This window comes from Lissotriton vulgaris, chromosome 8 (assembly GCF_964263255.1).
Source record: "Lissotriton vulgaris chromosome 8, aLisVul1.2, whole genome shotgun sequence".
NCBI classification, from domain to species: Eukaryota; Metazoa; Chordata; class Amphibia; order Caudata; family Salamandridae; genus Lissotriton; species Lissotriton vulgaris.
In genome coordinates, this window is record NC_141696.1 from 212678513 (window position 1) to 212704220 (window position 25708).

Genomic DNA, 25708 nt, shown 5'->3' on the forward strand with positions numbered 1-25708 from the left:
CTGCGGAGACTCGTTGTCGCAGCCGCAGGGTGGTAGCACTTGGCCTCTATGAGAACCCCTTGGAATGGCTAACAAAAGGTGGTAATAGTTCAGACGAAACCCGATTAACAAGTGCCGCTCAAAACCCGACATGGACCAGGATAGATAAGGCTCCAATGAGGCGGTGGTTTTCAGCATAGCATGGTTTCGGACACTGAGTTTATTTACTTCCACCTCTTCCTGATTCATTTGATGTAAAAGAGAAAAGGTTTTCCTTACAGCCTCTACATCAACAAATCTGATCAAATCGGGATTTGAAAAAAGTTCTGGGCACCCCACGGCTGAAAAGCAATCTTTTAAATATTTTAGCCATGGGATTTTGAGCATGTTGTCTAAAGATAGTGCTTCCCTTAGGAGTGGATGGTTTAAAGGCAGATCTTTATTTAGCCAGCATTTTAGCCAGAAGATTAGTGGCCGTAGTGCTAAAGTATCACTAATGAAGGGTGTTTCAGTTTCGTCATGCACTACTAGGTTGGAGGACCCCTTTGGGACCCCAGCAATAAAGGTTGTTCCTCCGAAAAGCGTCGGAGAGACACCCCTTAGAACACGGAGCACATTAACCACCAATGTTCAAAACACTGGGTACACAAGCTCCCTGACGAAGGGTATACCACCCGAAATGCATTGGAGCCGTTTCAAAAATGCATAACATGTAAAACATGAATAAGATGCCTCACATCATGAAATCAATGATGACACATGAATAAATTGTGACAACAACCTTTATTGTGGAAGCTTGCTTGCTCGAGCACCAAAGGTGTGCACAAAACACAGGGATGTCACCAAGGTAACATGGTGACACATTAACTACATTTACTTGTGCCGGACGGACACGCCACCTGTTTGTAGCACCCAACCTTTAAAGAAGGACAACTTAAATCAAACATAACCCGCTGTGCGCCCCCCAATCACATTTTTGTGGTGCAGAGTAGAGCAGGGTACACTAGATGACTGTAGACTCGGGTGGCATACATTAAAGTGGTGTTGCATAGAGTCAAGGAAAGTGTTATAAACTTGAGTGGCATCTTATACAGTAGAGTGGAGTGCAGTCTCATTCAGTGTTGGAAACTGTTGTAAAGTGGAGTAGAGTGTTGTACAATAGAGTGTATAGGCAAAAAGTAGAGTGTAGATTGGACAATAGAGTGTACGTTGATAGAGTGGAGTAGAGTCTAGTAGTGTGCTAGAGGTTTGTAGAGTGCTGTTATATAGAGTGGAGGAGAGTACACTGGAGAAGTGTAGAGTGGTGTATCATAGAGTGGAGTGGCTTATATTTTAATAACATAGAGTGGAGTTGCCTTGACTGGAGTCACGTACAGTTGAGTGGCATGGAGTTTCTTAGCATACAGTGTAGTAGTGCACATACTAGTGGCATTAAGTGTAATAGCGTATAGAGTAGTAGGCTGCAGTGGTGTGGCATACAGAGAAGTTGTATAGACTGGAGTGGAGTATTGAGGGGTGGAGTATAGTGCAATTTCATACAGTTGAGTAGTGTACAATGGAGTGGATTAGACTGGAATACCATACAGTGGAGTACCTAAGAGTGGAGTGGCATGCAGTGAAATGGCATAGAGAGGAATAGTACATACTGGAATAGCATATAGCTGAGCGGCATGCAGTGGAGTGGCTAACACTAAACAGGCGTAACATGTAGTTGCAGACAGTGTATAGCACAGAGTGCACTGTCATAGAATGGAGTTGTGCACAGTGTAATAAAATAGATTAGAGTGGCATAGAGCAGAGTGTTGTACAGTGGTGTGGCATTGATTGTAATAATGTATAGTGGAGTAGTGTACAGTTGAGTGGCATCCATTGGAGTGGCTATCAAGTAAATAGCATAGAATGAAGTGGCGTACAGTGGAGTGCATCCACAGTAGTGGCGTAGAGTGGAGTAGTGTACAGTGAAGTGGCATACAGTGAAATATTATCAATGGAGTGTTGTGGAGTGGAGTGGCATACAGTGGTATAGTCTACAGTGGAGTGGCATACCGTAGAAGGGTATAGAGTGGAGTAGCATATAGTGGGGCGGGGTACAGTGGCCCCTCAGCATCCAAGGGGACTACATCCCCCAACCAGCAGAGCACCAGGAGGTGCGTTTGGAGAGTGGTGGTGAAAGGGTGCATGGCCTCTGAAGACCTCTCATCAAATCCACTGTCTGGGACTAAAGGGAGGTAACAGAAGAGCTTGCTGGCCCCCAAGAGGACCCTAGATCTAAGGGGACTTCATCCCCCAACAAGTAGTGTGCCGGGAGGTGCATTTGCAGAGTGGTAAGGCAAGAGGGTAGGTCCTGCTCTGACTTGCTATTTTTGTTTCTTAGTTTTAGATTTAAAAAGAAATTCTGCCCTATTTTCCGGGTTATGGGACAATTTTTAATAGAGGAGGGGGGCTGTGTAGACCACCTTCCCAGTCTGATTTCGGCCCCAGGGACCCAATCCCCCAGGCCAGGCCTATTAATTTTTAAATAAAAAATAATAAGGGGGGGGGCACGTGGCACCTCCTTCTCTGGGCCAATTTAGGCCCCGGGCACCCATCCCCTAGTCTTGTTTTTATTTTATGTATTACTAAATGAAAGAGAGGGGCCACCTCCCAGGTCGATTTTGTCCCTGGGGACCCCATCCCCCAGGGTTGGCTTCTTGTGTGGGTGCCCTGGTCCTACCCAGGGCACTCCTCGCTCCTTGGCCTCCCAGACTCCTTAAGGGCATCCTATAAAGCGCAGCACATCTTATCCATGATATGATCACATCACCACCATTCTGAGGGAACTCTATTAGCTCCCCTTGCTGGACAGTACCATCTTCAAAGACAGCTGCATCCTTTACAAAGTCATTACGACCAGTACCCTTGCTTATCTTTCAGAGAAGCTCAACATCTCATCACAGTGGTTCTCCTCACACCCAGTGCCATGCACCATCAGACTGCAGACTAAGAAGTGTAAAAAAGAAAATAATAAGGCCTATGGCCTTTTCCATCTACGCACCCACAATTTGGAACAACATTCTTGTATCCATCAAAGGAGCTGCAACGATGCTTTGTATCGCCAATCACTTTTTACTTTGTTCTTGTCTTTCACTCTGTACAGAACTCCACTGTATTGTGGCTAGATTAGTGCTATGGAAATACCATATACATGCATACATACATACATACATACATACATACATACATACATACATACATACATACATACATACATACATAGAAGAAGAAGGCTGGGAGGGATTTTTCATTAAACCCAATGTAATTCTTGCCATTTTCTATGACATAGCTTATTACGATGACCCAAAGGGGATAGACCCACAAAGCTATACTTTGGAAAGGATCTTGCCCTGCTGATGGCCAGGGATGATACAGATTGTCCTAACCTGATATTCTATTTTCCGCTCGTACACATCTGATAGTATTGCAGGATAGAATTGTTAAGAATTATAATTTTTTGAAATCAAGTATATGGCATCCGAATTTCGTGATTAAAATGTGGATGGAAGGGTGTGCCTTCAGAACAACTATCTTAAAAAATCCCACCCAAATGAGCAGTACACAACAAAAACTAAATAAAATAAAGATCAAAAGGTACTTCGAATGAATTTGATTATATTGGAAATACTTCAGATAACAATAAGCCCAGTTGTTCGTAAAGGGGTTCTGTTATACAGGCTCAAATGTTTTGTAAATTGTGAATGCCTAGTGGGGGCGCAAGATTTACTTTGGGCGTATTTTATTATATTGCCAGGTTGTTCGGGGAATATTATCACAGTAGGACAAAAAAGTGCTGCCTGCTGATGAGAAAAACATGAGCGTGTTCCTTTACAATTACTTGTATTTCACTAAAGCGTTAGTGCACCTCGGGGAGCACTTCACCAGGCTATTAAGGCACACTTTACGCACAATGAAAGCCACAAAGCGGGACGCCGGAGGGCTCCAACACACCAGGGAAAGTTCGTATCTCGCAGGTAATGCCTGACTTCCCTTAATTCTATTATATACAAATTATAAGCACCATTGCCTGTTCAACAGCACGTTTATAATACGCAGTGTGGACCTTGGCTTGGTTTTGGGAAAACCTAAAATATTAGCTTTTGAGAGGGTTTGTGTGCTGCAAAAGCGACTAGCTGAACAGAGCATTCCCCGCTGGAGGAGAAAAGCAAACATCGTAAGTGGCTCATGCATACACATGAATACACCCCCATGAATCAAGACAGGCAAACATTCACCTCCAGTGAGCAGCAAACATCTTTTCTCAGAAACTGAATTCATTTTTATCCTTTATCACATGACTCTGATTAGTGACTAAATAGTTCTTCGAATGTTGCTTTTGACCAAATACCAGTGAGCTATTTTATTCAGTACTATTAGATGGAGTGAATACCTAGGAAGCAGACGTTTTGTAGTCTACAAATAGTAGATAACGTTGCTTGTGGGAACTTCTTTCAAATGTACATTTTTTAGGATATACATTGACGGTCCATTTTATGGCTGATTAATTTGAGATTCATTACTTTCGAATTTAGAAAATATGTAAAACTCGATTTACCTTTCAGGAAAGTAAAAAAAAAGAAAACAGATGACGCAATATCAATAATCTGTATCCAGAACACTTAACAAACATTAGCGAAGGCAATCCTGGGATTCTTAAAGTGACAACATGCAGGCACAGACACAACTGTACAGACTACCTATGTTGTATATATGTGCAACCTGCCTCTTTCTATGCCCCTACGCCTGTGTCTTCTGTGTCTATCCTTCTGTTGTCACTACATGGAACGAATAGATTCACTGTAAGCTTGAGGAAGAAACAACAGGACCCAGACAGACCTAAATCCAAATTATTACTAGAAAAGTTGCAGCACATGCATGCATGGGTTCCACCTTTTTGACATAGATTAACACATGCTGAGATGAGTGCAGTACTTGGATGAGTATGTTACCCGTTTGAGTGGATTATGCCAACATTAGGGATAAAAGCTCTTTGCCCATTAAGTTTATCTTACAAAGTAATTTCAAAGAGCAAAAATGAATATAGGAAGTAAACTTTATGTCAAACTCAGACACCTATATATTCAGAAGTAAAATTTGAGATACAGATGCTCCACCAAGCTGGTAAACTAAAAATAACCTACATATACCACAAAGACTCACATTAAATATTTTCTTCACAGCAGAGTTCAGAGAAAAATTTTCCACAAATGTTACTCAAAGAAGAGCATGCAATTCTAAGTAAGGGAATGCTTCAAGTAAATGAGTAAAACATCTTAATCAGCATTCGGTCGAATCTAAAGATGGACAACCTACAGCAGAACACTCGCAGTACCGATTTCAGACATGAGGTTGAGAAGGCGGGATTTTTGATCGCTTATCTGATCACTCGTGATCTAAGTCCCCACCTAAATCGACTGGATCGATTGTTGCCTGTCATAGAGTAAAAGCAATCCAGTACCAAGTCAAACCCCCAAGATTGACATGACTCTGAAAAACCACTTACCACTAATCAGTTTTAAAGATTTATTATAAAGCCAAAGTTAACTGGATATACAAACATCTCAATAAAAGATTCATCAGGTATACTGGTACTAAAACGAACATAAATTCTCTGAATGATCCTTAGCGACAGAAAAATATTACTAGGACCAGCTCAAAGATCAGCAAATTCACAAGAATGGACACTAGTTGTAATTTAAGTGTCATTTACAGAAAGGAAAAAATCAGGTTAGACTATCCCTACACTAGACTAAGTGACATCCCTACTTAACAAAACCCTGTAGTTAAAGTTGTCAGCCGTGGTGACTTCCAAAGAAGTTCACTCACTCTTCTTAGTCTTTGATGAAAATCTGTGCATTGAAGTCGTACCCTCTCTGCCTACCCATCCGCTCTCTAAAGGTCCTCAGGCCATCTGCTCTCTCTCCACCCCAGGGCACTGTCCCTAATACAAAATCACAGTTGCAGTTGAAACGCCCCTCAGGGACGCCCCTCACGTACACATCTCACGTGGTTTCGATTCTGGTTTCTTCCATAACGATACTCCTCTGGGCCTCTTGTTAACGTTGACCTTGCTTCCCAGGCTTCTTCTCCGGGTCTCTTGTTGCCCGAGGTATGCACTCTGTATAAGTAGGGACCGCAATCCTAGTCAGGGTAAGTCACAACGCAATCCTAAATTATCCTATGCTCACCCCTGGTAGCTTGGCACAGAACAGGCATGCTTAACATAGATGGGAATGTGTAAAGTATTTCTGCAATAGCCCATACAACAACACAGTAAATACACCACAACAAGACTCCATAACAGTTTAGAAAAACATATAATATTTATCTGAATAAATTAAGTTCAAATCAACAAAAATTCAATGTGTAGAAGTTGAGATATTCCATTTTGAGGAAATAAATGCAGTAAAGCACTTAGAAGCATGTAGCGCAAAAAGGTTACTTTAGGCCTTGCTGGACCGGGACCAAGTCAAAGTTTGGGTTGCCCTCGTGGAAGTGTAGGCTAACTGCAGGACCCATGCAGGCCAAGGTGAACAAAGTAACTTTCCTGGTCGCAAGCAACGAAATGCCTTGATCTTCTCCATGCAGTGAAGGCAATGCGTCGGTTCTAATTCACGCAGGCGGGTTGATGGGCCTCAACCGAGCACCGCAGTTGGGACCTCGAGATGCAGAGGGCTGTCTCTGGATCGGCACTGAGTTGGTGTTGAAGGGCACTGAGTTGGTTCCGATTGGTGCAGTGATGATGATACAATGGTTTTGTGTAAAACAGCTGCGGAACCCACCTCTGAGGCCCAGAACATGGTGGGGGCACCCCAGGTCAGGGAAGGACTCACCGATGGCAGAGTCCAGCAGCTCCAGCGGCATTACAGGAAGTGTTTTGTCTGCCTGAGACTTCAGAAAACAGGAGGCAAGTCAGCAAGGCCTTGGAGATCACTTGGAAGGAAGACGGAGTCCAGTTCTCCTTCAGCAGAGTCAGAGAGAGCAGGCAGCAGGGCAACAAGCAGAAAAGCAGTCCCTCCAGAAAAGTAGTCCATTTGAGTCCTTTGAGCACCACAGCAGTTCTTCTGACAGAGGTTCAGTTCAAGGCCCAGAAGTGTCTGATTTGATGGGGTCAGAGAACCAGTACTTCTACCCAAATGTGCCTTCGAAGTGGAGGTAACTTCAAAGAGTGGCTTTGAAGCGCCCACTATCCCTTTCAAACCAGTCCTGTCTGCAAGGCTATCTGTTTGGGGGTAATCAGTCATTTGTGTGGGGCCAGTCACTACCCTTTGGAGTGTAAGTGTGAGCCCCTTCCTCCTTTCTGCCCAGGAAGGGCATTCATAATGCAAATGAATGTAGATGGGTACTTAGCCACACCTAGCCTTTCTGTGATTGTAGCTGTCTGGAGGAATGCACAGAGGGGAACTGCCACCCAGCCCAGTTATGTATTGGAGACATGTATTGGAGACAAACTGCAAGGCACACAGAGCAGTAAAAGGAAAGAAATATCCACTTTCTAAAAGTGGCATTTCTGAAATAGTAATACTAAATCTGACTTTACCAGTAAAGAGGATTTATCATTTCCATTCCAAAGATATGAAACATGAAAAATCTACTCCTTACGATCAGGAATTACAGTTAAAGGTATTTTAAGGATTTCCCAATATAAGCCTATGAGAGGAGTAGGCCTCATTGAGGTGAAAAACACATTTAGCTGTTTGTCACTACCAGGACATGTGAAACATAAAAGTACATTTCATACCTTTTGCTTACACAGCTATGGGTTACCTAGGGCCTACCTTAAGGGTGACATGTGTATGATGAAAGGGGGGTTTAAGGTTGGCAAATAGTTTTAAATGTCAATTTGAATATGCAAACTGCCCATACCAACCCTGCAATGGCAAGCCTGAGACATGGTTTAAGGCTACTTATGTAGGTGGCACAGTTAGTGCTGCAGGCCCACTACTAGCATTTAATTTACAGGTTATAGGCACATGAAATGCACTTAACCTGGGACTTATAAGTGAATTAAATATGCTAATTGGGTATGAGCCAATGTTACCCTGTTTAGGCGAGAGGGAGTGCAAGCACTTTAGCACAGTTAAAGTGTTCAGAGTCCTAAAGCCAGCAAAAACAAGTACAGAGAAATGGAAGGAGGCAGGCTAAAAGTTGGGGGAAGATCACCCTAAGTCTGTCAGGTCTAACAATCTTTGTTTGGGAAAATATTAGAGAAATAATTCAAAGTTATTTTCACATTAATTTGATTTAATTGGGAAATCAGATTTTGTTACAGTTTTAGTGGGAAGGTCACTTCATTCTGCCACTCATCAGACCTCAAAAGCTAGAATATACTTGAGTTAGTAACCCTAATTCAAGAGAAAATATTCTGCCAGTGAGCAACAAATAGCAGGGTGAGGATGACTATTGGCCACTTAGAGGGGGTTTGGCCATGTGGCACGGGTGTAGGACCACTGTCATAACAAAGGGTAGCCTTAATACTTTTAATTTGCTGATCCCAAGTAGGTGGAAGGATCGTCTTCTATTTATTCTCTAAGCCCACCTCAAATATTTGGCTCTAACCCCTGCTGGAGGGAGAATACAGACCTGATCCAAAAATATGGGAGAAGAGCTCAAACAAATAGATGAGTGACTGTTAGGGAGATGAAGAGAGGCCTGCCTGGTGACAGAAAGGTTCTACTATTTTGGCACTAACTGTTGGGTAATGTTTTCAGTAAAGCACAAAGGACAAGCTGCAAATGGAGCTGGGCATAATGTGAGAAAGTAGCCAGTATTAGGTAGGAAATGTTCTCCAATCAATGGTTAGTTCCATAGGCTTAAAGTAGCACCTCATCACTAACCTTGGGCGAAGTAAAACGATATGCTCGCGTAGTTTGCGCTACTTCGCACTACATGAATTGCACGTAGCACAGTGCAAACACGCGTAGCGGTAATTTTTTGCTTGCTCGCGGTCCTCAATGTCAAGTTGGCGACCGCGAGCGAGCAAAATTACATCCCAGCAAGACTTTTTCCTTGTTCGCGATCAGCAACATCAAGTTGCTAATCGCGAGCGTGAAAAATAAACCTCCAGGCGAGATTCTCAACGCAGGAAGGTCGGGTATCTCATTGTGAGTGGTTGCGTATGCTGGCGACCGCTCGGGATGAGAAACTACCAGTCCGGGTTGAGAAAGATGCTGCTTGAGTAGAAATCTACTCTAGCGGCAGAAAACGACTGCTTGCACTGTGCAAGATGCGGTTTGCACTGATTGCACAGTGCGGACAAGCATCCAGCACTGTGCAATCAGTGCGAACAGCATTTTGCACAGTGCACTACACAGTTTGCGTAGCTCGCGTAGTGCGAAGTGCACTTCGTGTAGCTACGCCTAGCGCTCCTACTTGAACTATGCCCAGGGTTACTCATCATCACCACTTCATCAGAACATTTCTGGACCTGGGTAAACTATATCTGAAGAAGACCCAGATGGAAGAAAGAAGACTCCTATCACCTGTTTCAAGAAGAGGGCTCAAATAATGAAGAACTCCTGACACCTACTGGCACCCAAGGAAGGATCTGCTCTACAAGCTTCAAGAAGTAGGCCTCCTGTCTGCCTCTTCCAGGGACACAAAAAGAAGAAGGGCTTCTAAAGAGTCCAGCTACATAATGTATAGGACTTGGCTGAAGAGAGAACTTATATCCAGTAGCCAGTTCTGAGTATCTAAAGGCTGAAGAACTGACCAGGAGAAGCTTCTACAGCAGTTGGAAAAAAGTTAAACTTAGCAATTTTTTCCACCTACGGGAAATAAAATCAGATTTATCCTGCTTGGACCTTTCTCCTACACTATAAAACGGTTCAGGTGGACCTCATGATAAATGTAAATGTATTTGAGCTTATATAGCGCACAGCTACCCGCAGTGGGTTTCCCGGCGCTTGCTTAGGGAACCCGTCCTGGTATTCCCCTGTGAGATAACCCCAGCAGGGTATCCACAAGGTGAAAGCCAGGCATCCCGCCACGAGGGGCCGTTGTGGAGATTAAGCAAGCTATTGCCCAGAGTCGCAGAGTGTGAACCCGTGAGTCGAGAAGGCACCGGAGCGAGAATTATCGAGTCCGTGGAATTTTTAGCCCAAGACCCGCCGAGGCGGGGAATTGAACCCTGGTCCAGGGCCAATCTCAGCTTCCGGGTCTGCCGCCTCTAACCCCTGAGCCACACTTCTCCACATAAAGGTATCCAACCTCGTGGAACCCTGCCTTGCTACAGCCTCTAATGTTACCCCGCTGGAGGAATGTAAAACCCAAAATAGTGAGTACATTTGAAGATTAAAGATGGGATTGGGGTAAGGCAGCAAATATACTCCAGCTTTGTCCTGCTCAAAGCTTCTGGTGCCAAAAAACCAACAGCTTCAGCAAGAACGTGGTCCTGTATCATCTGAGTTTGAAGGACTCTTTTCAGCCTCAGCCTTAGAATTTGCCCTATAGAAGTGACCTCTTCTCAGGACACCCCCGCGCCACACGGCCATCAGCTGTGTGTGTGCTCCTCGCCTCGCTGCTGCCCGCAGTCTCGTGGTGCGTGACTCACTGAGCCCTGCCCCTCCGCCGTATTTGTGTGCGTGTGTAATTAATCGTTTAATTTTTTTCTCCTGTTTTCTCCTATTTGTTTATTTTGCCGTTTGTCACTGCTGTCCCCTTGCTCGTTTTATTTTAGCTTTGTTTCTTGTTGTTCACTTCCCCTGTGCCTGCCCGCCCCGCTCCCCGCTTCCCGCCGCCGTCCAAGCAAGACACGCCCCCTTTTCGTTTTGTACCCTCCCCGCTCCCGCCTCCCAGCTTTTCCTCCCTCCCTCCCACTTCGCCATAAATGGCGACCACGCGTACGCGCAGCGGTCACACGCAGCGGGCGCGCCGATTGTGTGCCGATGGAGCACCAAAGGCAAGCCCATCTGCGCCCGTCCACGCCTGGACCGCTCCTAGTGCCAGGACCCCTGGTCCTCAGTGATACAAGTCGACCCGACAGACCTACGACGCCGCGGCCCTCAACGCACTCAATGCCGGCCGAAACCCCACCTGCTGCCGAGCCGCTCCAAGACGCATTCACGGACCCTTCACCTTCACAACCTGCAAGTTCTCCTGCCTCCGAACCTGCACCACACCCGCCAAGCCAAACTCCAGCAGCGACCTCAAATGCATCCTGCTCAACACCCGCTCCGTCCACAGACACGCCGTGGAACTCTGGAACCTCCTCGACACAACATCACCAGACATTGCCTTCCTCACTGAAACATGGATGAACGCCTTCTCAGCCCCCGACATCGCCATCACGGATGGATACAAGCTCATCAGGAGGGACCGCGTCAACCAGACCAGAGGAGGCATCACCATCGTCCACAAGGACACCATCCGCATCACGACCGACGCCGACGACACCCTCGCCACCGCCGAGCACCTCCACTTCCAGATTCACACCGACCCAAAGACGACCCTCAGAGGCACCCTCATCTACCGACCCCCGGGACCACGCACGCAATTCAGCGAAGACATCACGGACTTCATCAGCCCACACGCCCTCCCCTCCGCCGATTACATCCTCCTAGGGGACCTCAACTTCCACCTGGAGAACAACAAGGACCGCAACACCGCCACCCTGCTGGACAACCTCGCCAACCTCGGCCTCAAGCAACTGGTCAACACTCCCACCCACTACGCCGGCCACATGCTTGATCCCGTCTTCTCATCCAGCAAGCACATCAGCTTCAGCCACTCCACCGGACTCCACTGGACCGACCACAGCTGCGTCCACTTCAGATTCAGAAAAACCACAACCCACCACCACCCGCAACAGGTTCCTCACAGGAGCTGGAGCAAGATCACCGCCGACCAGCTCACCACCTCCCTCAGCCAGAACCCACCTGCCAGCACATCAGACGCCAACGAAGCAGCCCGCAACTTCACGCAGTGGCTGACCGCCTGCGCCGATGACCTCGCACCATTGAAGAACCCTCCCAGCAGACCCAGAAGCAAGAAAGCCCCCTGGTTCACCGACGAACTCAAGGACTCCAAGAAGACCTGCCGCACCCTCGAGAAAGCCTGGCTCCTCGACCGGACCACTGACAACATGACCGCCCTCAAACACGCCACCCGCAAGCACCACCAGCTCATCCGCACCACCAAGAAGAAATCACTGAAGGAGCGACTGGACAACAATGCCCACGACAGCAAGGAACTCTTCAGCATCGTCAAGGAGTTCTCCAACCCCAGCACCGGCAACAACGACATCACCCTTTCACAAGATCTCTGCGACTCCCTCGCCTCGTTCTTCCACCGCAAGATTGCCGACATCCACAACAGCTTCGGCGCACCATCCACGCACCCAACCACCGAACCAACGAACCCCTCCGCCACCCTCCGCACCTGGACCAGAGTGACCACCGAAGACACAGCCCGCACGATGAACACCATCCACTCCGGCTCCCCAACCGACCCCTGCCCCCACCACGTCTTCAACAAGGCCAACTCCACCATCGCACCCCAACTCCGGGACGTCATCAACACCTCTCTCAACACCGCCACCTTCCCGGAGAGCTGGAAGCATGCCGAGCTCAGCGCCCTACTGAAGAAACCAACAGCGGACCCCACGACCTCAAAAACTTCCGCCCCATCTCGCTCCTCCCTTTTCCTGCCAAAGTCATCGAGAAGATCTTCAACAAACAGCTTGCCGCCTTCCTCGAGACGAACGGATTCCTCGACCCCTCGCAGTCCGGTTTCAGAGCCAACCACAGCACCGAGACCGTCCTCATCGCAGCCACCGACGACATCTGAGCCCTGCTCGACAACGGGGAAACAGTGGCACTCATCCTCCTGGACCTCTCCGCAGCATTCAACACTGTCTGCCACCGCACCCTAGTCCAACGCCTCGACAACACCGGCATCCAAGAGAATGCACTGAAGTGGATCATCTCATTCCTCGCCGGAAGAACACAGAGAGTCCGCCTCCCCCCGTTTCGATCCGAGGCCACCGAAGTCATCTGTGGCATCCCACAAGGATCATCACTCAGCCCCACCCTCTTCAACGTCTACATGAGACCTCTAGCTGCCATCGATCGCCAACACAACCTCAACATCATCTCCTACTCCGACGACACCCAGCTGATCCTCTCCCTCACCAGAGACCCCGACACCGCCAGAACCAGCCTACATGAAGGGATGAAAGACGTCGCCGAGTGGATGAAGAACAGCCACCTGAAACTGAGCTCAGACAAGGCGGAAGTCCTCATCCTGGGACCATCACCCTCCGCCTGGGACGACTCCTGGTGGCCCCCAGCCCTGGGCAATGCCCCCAAGCCAACAGACCACGCACGCAACCTGGGCTTCATCCTAGACTCCTCCCTCTCGATGACCAGACAAGTCAACACCGTATCCTCATTATGCTTTCACACCCTTCGCATGCTTCGTGAGATCTTCCGATGGATCCCGACCGAAACCAGGAAGACGGTCACCCAGGCCCTCGTCACCAGCAGACTGGACTACGGAAACACCCTCTACGCCGGAACCACAGCCAAGCTACAGAAAAGACTCCAACGCATCCAGAACGCCTCCGCCCGACTCATTCTGGACATCCCCCGACGCAGCCACATCTCCGGCCACGTGAGGGACCTGCACTGGCTCCCCGTCGACAAGAGGATCACGTTCAGGCTCCTCACCCACGCACACAAGTCTCTCCACGACCTGGGCCCCAAGTACCTCAACGACCGCCTGACCTTCTACACACCCACCCGCCAGCTACGGTCTACCAGCCTCGCCCTCTCAACCGTACCACGCATCCAAAGAGCCACCGCCGGAGGCAGATCCTTCTCCTACCTGGTCGGCCAAGACATGGAACTCCCTCCCCATCCACCTCCGGCTGACCCAGGACCACCTCGCTTTCAGGAGACAACTCAAGACCTGGCTGTTCGAGCAGTAGCGGACCCCTTCCCCCAAGCGCCTTGAGACCCTTCCGGGTGAGTAGCGCGCTATATAAATGCTGTGATTGATTGATTGATTGATTGATTTTGACTTCCATTTCAAAGACTGAAGGTAAAAGCTTTGACAGGGATGACCTACCTTCTGTATTCTGCAGTAGGTCTGAAATCAAGTCTAGGTCTCGATCAAGGGTGGCCTGTTTATTTCAATACACTTTACATTTTATAGGCCCTGAATGCCATCTGATTTTGATTATTTTATGTGTTTTGATCTTTAGATTTTTCTCAATTTACTAAATGTTGTGAAAATGTTGTTAAGTTGATTTCTTGAGTTTGAAGTTGTTAATACTATTTTTTATCAAAATCTCTAGGGATTGCTCTTGCTTGTGCCACAGCTACCACTTCCTATGCGGAGATTCTCTAAAAAATTTATTTTGGTTTACCCACCTTGCTTTTGTTAAGTTTGTTGATGTTACCCCCAAATAAATAACCCAATTTCAGACATTTTACAATCCATCCATCAGGAGTCGCTGCAGGAAGAAAAGGAGATTCTAAATCTACAATCTACACACTAATTGAAAACATGCTCCAAGCTACATAGAAACAATTAAACTGAAAAATCAAGTTTACCTAGTGACCCAACAACATGCAGGTAGTTGGTTTGAGCAGGGCGAGAACTGAATATAAAATTACTTGAAGGAATATATGAAATTAATGATAGAAGAATTGTTGGTTATGGAGGACAGAGTTCCACCTAATTACTTTTCTCTCAGAATAGAGAAGGAAGTGGTTTGGGAAAGGACAGTAAAAAAAGTAAAGCTGTTGTATGGCCCCAAAATGTAAATATGAACACAATAGACATTGAAAGAGATTAGTTAGCAGATCTCAATAAACCATTGGAAGAGTGATGGATGCACTTCAACCCAAGTAATAGATTTATTATGTATTAAGAAGCACAAGAAAACTTTGGTTTGGATACATCCACATCTTAAAATATGCTTTGTAAGAAAGTGCATTATTAATTGGGTTGGATGGGTGTCCACCTCAAGGAATTATCCTGCAAGCCTCCGAAGGTAAAACACAGCTTTACTAATTCAGACATGGAGTCAATCCCCTGGTAGCTTTTGAACAGAGCAAACAGGCTAACTCTAAAAAGATGTGTAAACTCTTTTTGCAGTAATACAACGGTTAAACAGTCAAAACCCAACACAACATAAATCCCATAACTAATTCTGTAAAGTAGAAACATATTTAATGAGTAAAATGACACCAAAACATCAAAAACATAGAATGAGGTGAACCGGAGATATGAATTTTTGAAGATTTAAGGCAAAAAGAACTAACACTAAGAAAAAGTGAAGTGCCTATAAGTAGTCACGGTTCACTTATGGATCTGTACATAGATGCAATTTTATCCCAACCGAGAAGGAGGGTGATGGAGTGCAATGGAGAGTGGGGCGGACGCACTGATGTGTTTCATCCCAGAGCGGTGATGGGACCGCCCACCAATGGTGCGGCAGTCCCGCACCTGCAATTAGGATGCCACCGTGGTGATGGCATCCTCTACTCCCAGCATTGTGGAGGGCGGTGCTCACAGCACCAGCCGCCACAATTCTGGGAATGCACTGTGTGCATTGTCATGCACAAGGTGACAGGCACCGCGCGGTGCCTGCCACCTTGTCCATGACATGACCTGTCTTGCACCCCCCACCACCCCTTAACCTGGGGGCCGGCAATGGGCCCCCACAGCAGAATCCGCATGCCTTTCTGTGGCGGCATCGCCGCCATGGAAATGCTGCTACACTCACCCATGCTAATATGAATTGCGGTATCTAGCAGACACTGCCACCATATCAAGCCCCTTTTCCGCCAGTTGACTGGTCGACTGGCGGAATACCTGCGGACGGTCTTTCCGTCCGTCAGGTTCCCCTCTGCCATGCTAATATGGCGAGGGAAATGGGTGGCGGGTGGGAGTGAATGTAGGGCGATTGCCACCGCCATGTGGGCAGTGGCCATCCACACTACATTGTGTTCACCCCCTAGTGTCTTATTTTATCTTGACGGTCAGGACATTGTTCCGCCAGGTCGATGGAGTAAATACCTCCATCACCCTAGGGGAGTTCCGGACCACTAAATGTAAAAATGACCGCCAGTCATTTATAAAGCACTGGCAGAAACCGCCATCAAGGCTGTTCCTGTCAATGCAATCCGCTATTCAGTCCAGTGCTATGTTAACATGATAAAGTCCCCCACTCAACAGTGGGACTTTCTTAAAAAATAATGCTCCTCTCGCCATGGAAGTCATCTCCCATGGTGGGGGGATAATTATTTGGTTTTTACTGTCCCTCACCACCAGCGTTTGCTGGGTACCGGTAGTCAGTAAAAAAATAGCTACATGTTGCCATTTGTACAACGCCCCTTACTCTATCGAGCTGTGAAAGAGGTTTGGCTATGGCGGTGATGGAGAATTCACAGTCTTAGCTAAACAGAAGGTCCATCTGCTTTTAACTCCGATGGCCAGATCGTAATGTTGGCTATATGTTTACTATGTCACCCTTGCAATGGAATACACAATCATGATCTTCATCAGACTTGACATCTTAACAAAGTCTGATCAGAGAAGATGTGAACAGTGATAGTTCATCAAAGAATTTAATATCAAAGGAGTTGAAGCATATGTACAACAACGTATACAATTAGACATCATAGTTAAGGGGACCTCTAAATTTCACTCCTCTGTTAGTGAAGCAGAAGAAATACTTTGCAATTCATAGGACGTGATATTCACTCATAGAATCAATATTCATCTTTCAAATATAGCAATATTTAGAGGATGACAACACTGATAATAGTAATAAACAAGAATGTTGTTTGAAGCACTCCCTTTGTATGTAGGACTCTGTTTTAAACTTTAGAATTTTAACATCCTATTTTAGGGGTAAAGTTATTGCCACCATAAAATATTCAATACGATTTTTAGACACACTAAGGGAATATGCTTGGAAATTTTTTTTTTCTGATTCAGTCTTGTGGGATGCCAATGGCTATAATTGGAACAATTTGGGAACAAAAGTTCTACAAGAAGAGGTAGGGTATGGTATATTCATTTTATTGACATTCTTAGGAAATGTACAATGTAATAAAAAGAAAAAATAAATACACTTTTTAAATAGTTGTTAGGTACAATCAATACATTCAATACATAAGCATTGCATAGTCCATCAGTCCATTATAATAATTATATTTATCATCATAAAGTTCATTAATTCATCCAATTGTGCCTGTTCTATGACAACAATTATTGGAGTGATAAACATTGAGGAACTGGGCTTTACTATTAAATTGTTGCCTTTTGTCTCTTTATCTGGTGCACTAATTTATAAACCCCAAGATTGCCATAACAACACATTGTAACAGCTCTTTAATGTGATTGCTCAAATATCTCTTCATTATGTCAACGTTACTATTTTGGGGTTTCATTTATATATGGGGAACTATGGGGCATATTATCAAGGGGGTTTATCTCCGCTTTTTTGGCTTTATAAGCCAAGAAAGCGGAGATAAAATTATCTTCCTATTACCTAGCTGTCGCTAACACCAGTTAGCGACAGCTAAAAGGAGATAGCGACCATCTTGGGCCCCACTTTGCATGTCAGTGATATTTATCACTAATGACATGCAAAGTGGGCGTGCCAAGATGTTAGCGACTGGAAACAGTCGCTAACATCGCTATCTCCTATTACCAACTTATGGAGATATTCGCGCTGAGCGCGAATATCTCCAAAAGCTAACACCTGCCCTGAGCAGTTCTTAGCCATGTTATCCAATGGGAGGTGGATAACATGGCTAAGAGCATTAGCTCGGTAATGCTTGAATATCGCTGACTTTTCAGCGATATTCATGCATTGCGGCCGTTTTTTATCGCATTTGCAATAAACCTTGGTAATACCAAAGTTTATCTGCGATAAAAATCGCCGCAGCTCAGCTGTAAATTTTTGTCTCTAACCAAGCAACAGCGATAATAATCGCTATTGCTTGGTAATATGCCCCTATAATTGTAAAGCAGTCAATCAGTTTAAAGCAGGACTAGAAAGTGCTAATCTGTCACAGTTAGGGGGCTCATTACGATGCCAGTTGGACGAGATTCTGACCAACATCACAGCAATAGTGAAAGCCCCTGACTAGTAGTTGGTAGTTCCACCCTCGTATTACAATGCAACCGTCAGTACGGAGGTAGAAACTATGCCTATTTCTATTGCAGCTTGTGCAATGGCCCAGAAAAGGACCGCAGCTCAAGCTGCAATTGAAAAAGGCATATTTTTTAAACATCCATGCACCGTGTGCCAGGCACCAAGTGGTACCTGGCACACTTTGCATGGATGTTTGGGGGGCACCACATGTGTCCCCCATAGGAGACGCACAGGGGGGATGGGGCCCTGCCAGGGGCCCCTAAAGTCCCTTTTAGTCTGCCTGTACATGACGTTGGCCCGCCGTGTGCAAGCTGAGGGAAACAAATATCGTAATCACTGGGGCAGTGCCTGAGCAGGAACCGCCCCTATTAGAGGGATTATGGTCCCACTGCTGCCTGACTGACTCATTGAGCTTGTCAGAAAATCAACGGTCAGTCCCTCCACCAAACGCCTTCAACAGCCGGATCATCCTGTTGATGGCAGGCTCACTGACATCAGAAGAAAGCCCTTAGTTTCTGGCCCTATACATAAGGCAGGTTACAATCTTATTTTTTCCAACCACCTCAATCTACAAGTAAGGCCTGCTTTTAAAATGTTCTGGCTGTTGTTTAATATGGGGTTACCATGTGTTCCTCAGAACATAGGCTCTAAATAGCATCTCATATCAGTCCTGTTGGATTCACTGAATATGTATGAATAGAAGAAATTGCTTGTGCAATGCAAAGGTTGGTGTTTAAAATAAAATCAAAAGAACATAACATAACATGACAGGACATAACATAACATAACACAACAACCATATTCATTTTATATGTAAGGTTGGTTATAAAATACAAACAAATATAACAAAGAAAACATAAAGGAACAATCATATTTGTTCTATATGTAAGCCTGAACCAAACACATAATTCATAAACTTCCTACAGTTCGGATTTTTCCAACTTGTTTTTTTTTCAAAAGCTTTATTCGGTTTGTCAACAACAACCATATAAGCATCTTGTTAAAATACAAAAGCTATTAATAACAGCCAACTTTAAACTCTCAAATTTTGCTTAGCAGCATAGGTAGCTTTGTGATAACAAGTGCATTATCATTTCATGCAAAATCGTAAAAAAAGTGCCAATCAGTTTTACATTTTGTGCAAATATCCCAATAAAATACCATATACATTTTAGATTTCATACTAATTTTACAGACAGTGCTACATGCCACTGATCTTGGGAAAATATTACTAACGTTACAAATGTAAATCGCATATTCTACACCTCTCTCCAAAAATGTGCGTGCTTTTTTAAGTCATGAGTCATAACACATGATTATACATACTCATAAATTGATAGATTTCCTAGCAGCTATACATTTCAAAATGTAAGATGCAACATAAAAGCATGTCTGGACCTTCCAAAGAAAACAATAACTTCATAGCATTTTTAGTTGATCTTACATTGTATTTTGTTTCAAGTAAAACTTTCTTAAAAAGGAATAAAATTTGCAAAACATTAAAAAGTGACAACAGCTTTGGTTAGATATATTGTCACATGGGCATGCAGAAAGAGAACTTTTTTTCATAGTGGGGAAAGCCACAAGATAGTGGACGATCCCTAACCTTAATCGTGTCAATACAAAACGATGGGAAGTTCTAGTCACTTCGGTCAAATAAACCTGGAAACCAATTCTAAGATCTAATTGCTGATAAAATACAAGAGTGGGTTGCTCCCCAATTGTTCTCCCACGAGCCTCCCTTTTGTATGCTAGAAAGGTTGTTTTTAACTCGTTTTTAGTAATTGAGGCAGCGTACCTGGGCTCTGCCTGAATGGTGCAATTAAACAAAAGACTGTACCAGTGGTGAATAACACTTAACCAGGGAATACGGAAACAATGGCCCAACTTCAAACAGTCTTTGATGATGGATTGAGTAAATAGCGTTTCTTCTTTAGACCAAATAGATCGCCACAGTAACGGGACGTAGGGAAACTAAATCCAAAATGTATTTGATGCCCACTTCCTAGTGTACCAATTCCGTAGAAGCCGATGTTGGCACACTCAGCAACCGTTTAAGAAAGTTGTTTTCGTCTTGCTGAAGTGACTTTTCATAACAATGTCCCCAGACTCCTGCCCCGTAGAGTGCAGAGGAAACACACCTAGAATTATAGATAGCCACCGTATCTTTTATTCTACGATCCCCCATTTTTGCAGAGAATCTAAAAATACTATTAGTAATCCTACCCATCTTGTGACGCAGGTTTTCTTGTTCATGTATCCATTTCCCATTTCCAGCGAATGTTATTCCCAGGTAACAGAATGATTTGGCCAATTGCATTTTAGTATTCTCTATGTAAAAAGTCCTAGTTGATGTAACATTTTTCCCGCATACCATAGTAAATGTTTCGGATTTATTAATTTGGAGTTTTCTCCGATTAATAAACAATGTAAAATTATTAATAAGCCACTGGAGACCAATCGGGGTACGTCATAATAAAACCGCATCACCTGCATATAATAAAATAGGTACAGATTTACTGTCTATCAATGGAGCATCCGCAGCTATCTGTCTTAATGTTGCGTCAACTTGATTATTAAATAGTGAAAACATAGTGGGGCCAGGACGCAACCCTGTCGGATGCCTCTTTTTAGATTAAAAAATGGGGTACATTCCCCCATAGCTCCGTAGTGAACTCTACTTGATAACCTCTCATAAACTCTAGCTAAAAAATACACAATCTCCTTTGGGGCACCAGAGTTAAGTAATGTAGACCACAAAATTGAGTGGTCCACAAGATCAAACGTGCTACTTAAATCAGCGAAACATAGAAACATGTTGCCCCCTTTGGCCAATGTGTATTTGCTTATGAGAAGATCAAGGTTGACGCACTGTTTCAGGGTTCCTAGTCCCTTTCTGAACCCGTATTGTGCTTCTGACAGGATATTGTTAACTGAAGCCCAACTTTCGAGCCTTTTTAGCAGAATCCTGCTCATAACCTTGACAGACGAATCTAGCAGTGATATTGGACGATAATTACATGCTTCCGATTTGGAGCCTTTCTAAAAATAGTGGTATAATTAGTGATTGGCCCCAAGACAACTGAAATTGGACTGCTGCAGCAGCATTAAAAATCCAAGCTAAAATCGGTGGCCATAAATGAATTTCATTTTTGTACAAGTCGATTGGCACCCCGTCGGGGCCTGGGCTTTGTCCCCCTTGCTGTTAACCAGCCCTTCCTGCACATCTTCGACATTTATTAGCAGAGGTAATGTAGGCCACCTAGATTCGTTTTTCGACAGTAAACCTAAAACGTCACTATCTGGATTAAAGATACTTGGAAAATGTTCGATCCAGGCATTACAGTTTACATGCGAAATTAATTCTGGTACATGTTCGTCCTTTAGAGAAGGAAAATTAACTGTCTCCCAAAACAATTTGCTGTTGTTAGTAGCAGCTGCTAGGCTAAGTTGATCCCAAGCATCAGTTTGGAGTTTTCTTTTTCTTGCCTTACTAGCTAGATTATATTTAAAACGTAATTTTTGAATGTGAATAGTGTTTCGAGGCTTAATACCAAGGGCCTGTTTCAATCAGTGTGGGGCTTGTGTACAGTTATGGTCAAACCATCCAACATGCTCCAGTTTTTTTGTTCTATGCCTCTTTGTTAGTAGACCTTCTATTGTGTTATTTATCTTTAAAAGGCTGGAAAGCAATACATTTGAATTGGCCTCGTCGCCAAGACAATCATCTAGTTCCCTTCTGCATTTAATTACAACAGCCCTTTGTATCTTTTGTGGGTCAACGCCAGCCCGTTTTATCCTCATGCCGTTTGGTCTTGTGGGGGCGATGTTGGAAATACAGTCATCATTATTGGATGGTTTGTTCCCCCAACTTAACAGTGATAAAGAAATGCTAGTATGATCACTTACGGCCTGTACTGTAATCCATAAGTTAGAGTAATCACTGTTGAATGAGATCAATATGTGATCGATATTAGTGGTGGCATTCCTACCAGTGAAGGTTGGGAATTTAATAATTTCCCTTGACATGGTGCACCTTAAAAGTTCGAGATCAAATTTAGCTATAGGTATGTTTAAAGCTGTGCCATATTCACAATGGGGGAAATGCATATAATCATCATTATCATCATCGTTATGGCCCTTCCTGAACCCACATATCTTAGTTTGAGCCATTGGGCATGCCTGAATTAAAATAGCCCACCCAAAGGATGATAGCTGCCTTGCTAGTTGATGCCATCACCTTTTCAATTTCTTTTTCCAGAGTTTAACCCCTTCCCTGCTCATGACGAGCTCAGCTCGTCATGAGGCACACGGGAGCTGTGCTTATGACGACCTGAGCTCGTCATGAATAAAGTAGTATAGCAATTTCCAGCACAGGATGGGAATTGCCTTAGCAGCCAAGGTGATAAACAACAGACCCTCATCTATTATCTAAGATGTTATTGTAGTAATTGACTAAAATCAAGTCCTTACACTTATAAAAATGAAGCCTCATCACTTGACTATACATGTAAACTGATGTGCAGCTTCTAATTTTACACTCATTTAATTTATTTGAGATGAGAATCAAGAGTTCCCCCTTTGCTTTACCTGCCACGGAGTCAACGGCTTGAAGCCAGTGCGAGGTGTATCCCTCTATAAAGATCTTTTATCTGCACCAAGTTTCCTGCAAACAGTTTATGTCATAGCTTGATGTAATAAAATCCCCCTAGAACGGCGTATTTGGTTTCTTGCTAAGACCTGCAATATTCCAAGATACAAGGGTTTACCCTTCAGTTATGTTGACATTTTTGGGCCTGCACATAGGGATATCTAAGGTCTCCGCAAGTAGTATATCAGTTATTTCTCCTGACATAGTTATGGGGGTTTCTGTTAGCTCCCCTGGGGATATATCCTCTATTTCTCTAGTAGAAGTTATGACCAATTCCGGATGGGATTTCCTGCATTCTGGCGGAAAAGGAGGGAATGTCTTAACCAGTAATTGGGACAAAGACTCGTCTGTAGCTAATCCATCTACATCCTTATACATGGGGCCATTTAGGTGACATTTCTGATTTCTGCTAAAAGCTATCATGAGTCAGTCATTATCCCCTAAGGAACATAATGCTTGAAATCTATTATACGTTGGAAAAGTAATACAAGGTGCTGATTTTACCATTTTATTAGAGTTCGAGTTATAATTAGGACTGTCATAATTGTTAGTCATCATCAGATGTCTGTAAAATTAACCTAGGGGCAGGAGGGTCGTGTTGTATTCCCAGTGTGATGGAGAGGGGGCGCTCGCAAGTGTATTCCGTGTCCACCCTGGGGTCATAAAATTGATAATTATACAATCTCCCTTGAAAATTTTCTTGAGGGGGCCAATCCAACCCACCCTTTAGGTTAGCAAAATCTGGTTTGCCCCAGCCATGGGGAAGTCACAAAAATAGGTTAACCAGTGTATAGTTTTATTTTCAAGCATTTTGTGGTTTTCCCTTAGATCTTTCTGCAATTTAGGTACATTGACAAGGACCGCTACATAAGCACCACATTCAGGTGGTAAATTAATAGATGTAGGTATCTTGTTTGTAGTGGGAAACATTGGGTCTTGGTGACCTAGATTGCTAGCATCTTTTGCTGGATATTTACTAGCCCGTGGAGTTGGTTTCTCCCTTTGATTCGTGTCAATGTTGGAATCAGTAGTTAGCATTCCTCTATTTAGCATGGGGGGATCCTTTAGTTTTTCCCTGCGGTCTAAATTATCGGTAGATTATCCCTCTGGGTGGCGATTATTTATTTTGGGTACAATTAGGGTATTATTACCAGTGGTATCCGTTGTAATGGCCTTCCTAATTACCTCGCTATTTGCAACTTCCCTCAATCTAGCTTGTTGTGTACTTGCATTAATTTTTTCAAGTGTTCCACTTAACTTATGGACTTCCTTGGCTAAGTTATCTAGCCTGTCATGAAATGGCCGAAGCAGCTCTATAAGTTTGTCAGAAATGGCTTCTAGGGTTGATATGCCATGGGCTGCATCTACGCCTTTTTTATTATTTGTGGTTGCTGAACCCCCCCCGTGTAGTTCTTTTATCTTTCTTAGCTTTTGTGTTACCCTGGCTTACTGCTTTCTTTTTGTATCCCTTCGCTTTTATTGGGGGAGAGGTGGAAGAGTTAGCCAGAGTAGATAGATTAGGTGTATTAGAAATGCAAGAAAGGTCCTCATTTTTGATGGTCACACCAGCAGCTGTAACAGGTTCATCTTCTAAAGAAGTACGTAACATAGAGATACTCTGCCTGTATCTGGTGGCAAAGATACATTCATCACTAACCCGATCACCACACACAAAACTAGAACCCCTAGATAGGCGCCTCTCGGTGCGATCAATTTCCTCCGATAAGACACTGACTGATTTTTCTAAATATTAGTCTATGGTAGTACAGGGTTTTTCCAACGAAGTTTTGGTGGCTCATCTTCTGAACATATTGTAATTATTTATAAAGGATGGACGATACTCAATCCTCAGTCTGGTTACTTAGCTTTTAGGCCGAGGTAATACAATCCCAAATCATCAGTCATTCCGTGATACAATTTAGCAGCCATTCCCCAGTAATACTACTTCAATACCTTATAAATGTACTGTCCAGGTTCATTACATGCGTTAGAGGGGTGGCCCAGCCCTGCCTCCTCCGGCCACTGATGGCCTAACTAAGACGGTCTCGCCCTTGTCCCGTGCTTAGCCCAGGCGCCGCCCGCTCGCTTCCCACGTTGCGTGGGGCGGGAGGGCTTTTGGAGGGGAGAGGCGTCGCTGTTGTGGCTTCACCGGGCCGCGCCGGCCCAGGGACTCTGGACAATGTTGTTTCTCCTGTCAGCCGTTCCCCTCACGGCGATGGCATGATGCAGGAGTGCAGGGAATGTAGGTCGTTCACCTCACGGCGGTGGTAAAGTGCTGCAGTGCGGGGGGTGCTGGCCGTTTCCCTCACAACGCACCCAGGAGTAAGAAATGCCGTTCCCCTCACGGCTAGAGCAAGGTATGCCGAAAAGCAAGTCAAGCGCGTCCCTAACTTAAGTATGGAGTCTTTGACATTTTGACTCACTTAAAAAAGTTTAACGGTTGAACATCATTTCATATCATATCACATGCGGCATGTGAAATGGTTATGCATGGATAGCCTGTACACATTATTAACTTGACAGTTCACCCTTAGTGAATAATAAAGTTATTGTGTAAAAGGTGTGCCTGTCAATTTTAATTATAAATCGTCACCATGTTAAAGTGCATTTATCTATCACTCTATTTGCACCCATTTTGTTTTGTTTGGACACTAAATTAGAACACCTTTTTTTGTTCTTTTCTTTTTTGAGATAGGGTGACTACCTATGATGAGAACAGTGGGCTTATCTGCTGAGTACATGCCAGTTACCCCCTTGGTGGTTCGCCCGTGAGGTGTCACTCTATCTCTTTCACATTTTTTCACCTAGATATGGTGTGTTGTGCTTATTGAAAAAGCTGGTCGGTGTACTGAATAGTGTGTTAAAACCAGTCACCGTTATGTTGTTTCTCGAGGACTGTCAATGGAAATAGAAGTTTTAAACTATAGGCA